Source organism: Arachis duranensis, chromosome 2, assembly GCF_000817695.3.
Source record: "Arachis duranensis cultivar V14167 chromosome 2, aradu.V14167.gnm2.J7QH, whole genome shotgun sequence".
Lineage (NCBI taxonomy): Eukaryota > Viridiplantae > Streptophyta > Magnoliopsida > Fabales > Fabaceae > Arachis > Arachis duranensis.
The window spans coordinates 85,652,580-85,655,380 of record NC_029773.3 but is presented as its reverse complement, the minus strand read 5'-3'; the positions used below and the strand labels follow the sequence as shown (position 1 = coordinate 85,655,380).

Here is a 2,801-nt window from a genome sequence, read left to right as displayed (position 1 = left end):
TTTTTTATCTTTATCTTTTCTTGTATACTCGCATTCCACCACCAGGACTCCTTGTCTCTTGGTCCTATTCCTTTAGATTTACCAAAACTTTCTTTTGCTGTTCTTCTAATAACTTCTGCGATCTCCCTCCACATCTCTTCCGCGCTTCCATTCCCATCCCACTTTGCCTCTTCTCCTACTCGTCTTAGGAAGCTTCTTTGTTTCTCACCTTTCATCCGCCACCACCTCGTCCTTGGGTTCTTCGTATGATGTCTTTTCCTCAACTTTTGCTCAACGCAAAAATCCACGACGAGCACCCTATGTTGTGTTGTCAAACTCTCTCCTGGGATAATTTTACAGTTAATGCAAAATTTCCAGTCGACTCTCCTGAACAAGAAGAAGTCGATTTGAGAGCTTGTCATGCCACTCTTATAGGTTATAAGATGTTCATCTCTCTTTTTAAAACATGTATTTGCGATGAGAAAATCAAAAGTTGAGGAAAAGTCCAAAATAGTTTTACCCTCGGCATTGATCACCCCGAAACCATGGCCTCCGTGAATACTCCCATATCCAGTCACTTCTCTCCCAACATGGCCATTTAAATCTCCTCCTAAGAAAATCTTATCTCCCAAAGGTATGCCTTGAACCAAACTCTCTAGATCCTCCCAAAACCTTATCTTGTGTTGTTCGTTCGAACCCACTTGCGGTGCATAGGCACTAATCACATGAAAAGCACCTTCCTCCACCACAAGGTTGATAGAGATTATCCGATCTCCCACTCTCTTGACATCCACTACGTCCTTCTTCCACTGCTTATCCACAATTATTCCAACCCCATTCCTATTCTTCACCTTTCCTGTATACCAAAGTTTGAAACCAGAAGAATCCAACTCCCTAGCCTTTGCACCAACCCATTTCGTTTCTTGTAGGCACATAATGTTAATCTTCCTCCTTGTCATGGTGTCCACCACCTCCATGGACTTTCCTGTTAGAGTGCCTATGTTCCATGTCCCAAATCTCAACCTCTTGTCGCTTCGACCTTTACCTTTTCCTTTGTGAACTAGCTTATTTACCCTCGTCCGTTCACGAAAACGCGAGAACCCTTGCTCATTTAACACTACATCCGGGCACCGATGCAGCGGCTCTTGCTTTGACACCGTACTCGAGCCATACGGCGCGTTACTTCCGGGTAACGACCTAGCTTTAGCGCAATAATGTCTTTGATTCATGTCATGGGGGGTTCGGCTATATTTTTACGTTGGTTGCCGAAGACCTAACACAACCCTCCTCCTTTATCCGGGTTTGGGACCGGCTATGTACCGCAAGTGTAACATATTAACAAAACATTTATAATAATTTTGATTCTAATATATATTCCATCACTGCAAGGTTATGTGTCTGGATCCTCCCTGCGCAAGTGTTTCATTGATTGCTTCATTTAATTGATAATCTCGTATATAGGACTTTGTGAGCAAGTGATTCATTAGTAAATTTTATAGAGCTTAGAAGTTGTATATATGTTATGTTCCTGGAGACATTGTTTAATCACGGGCTGTAGTTAGATGCTACATATATCCCATGACGATTGTTGAATTTTAAACATGACTATTCTTTGTTATGATGTATGCATTTTCTTACATCATTATGATTTTCACAAAAAACTTGCAAAGAAATTAAACAGAAGATTTTTGTGACCACAGTGTAGAGTAGATTACGGTCTTTTTACTCAAAATAAAAAATAAAAATTAAAATACAGATGAAATATGTTTAGTAATATTTTTTAAAAATATCTTAAATATGTATTTTAGAAAATAAGATCGATATTACTTCCTTTAAGTGTTCACTTTTAAATATTTATTTAAATTAAAAAAAGGACAAATTACTTAAATAAACCAAAATATGCAAAAATTACGTATATTTCCAAAAAAAATGGTACATAGATGTCGCAAAAAATACAATTATATAAATCGAATTACTATAATTTGAATTATAATTTTTAGTAATAAATCGAATCAGGATATATAAATTTATTAAAAAAAGTTGTACTACACATAAATCGAATTGATACATTTCGATTTACATATGTTCTAAGTAAATTGAGCCAGGATTCATAAATTTAGTAAATAATGCACACAATTTTATTATATTCATAGTAATTCGAACGAGAATAGTTCGAATTAGTCCAAGATTTTTATCTATAATAATTCGAATTGACTGATTTCAAATTACGCAATAATAAATTTAACAGTCCTGATTCAATTTATGTAGGTTAAATGATTAATATAAATCGAAATAGGCTTATCTGATTAATTAACTATGTGTTAAATATTTTTTTTCTAATGTTAAAATTAAACGTGTAATGTTAGGTATAAATATTTTAAGATTTTGTAATCAATTTTTTTTAATGTAATACATCAAAATTTATAAGTGGATATTTTTGTATTTATTTATTTAAAAGGTGATATGAAAATTATAGATCAATAACTAAACTATTAGCACATAAATTAGACAATTTATTTCGTATTAAAATAACGTTTAGATTAATATTATTTTACTGTATTATAATAGAATTAATTAATTTGTTAATCTTAAGATATATTATATTATTTATCACTTGTAAATAGCAAATATGTATTTTATAAATAGATCTAGAATTAATACATTAGTACTATCAACGTTTTTAAACATATACTCAATTATTTATATATTAAACATTTGGTGTTTGAATTATTTGAACATGTACTCAATTACCTATATAGATTTGAGATAGTAAAATTCAAGTGAATCTTTAACTCTTGATTTTATATTTATGTAAAAGATCA

The 2,801-nt window shown here is 32.5% G+C and overlaps 1 pseudogene; it reads right to left on the bottom strand.

Moving 5' to 3' along the window:
- The window catches only part of LOC110277468 (uncharacterized), a 2,785-nt pseudogene extending 1,574 nt beyond the window's left edge, over nucleotides 1-1,211 (bottom strand).
- Nucleotides 1,212-2,801: the final 1,590 nt, after the last annotated feature.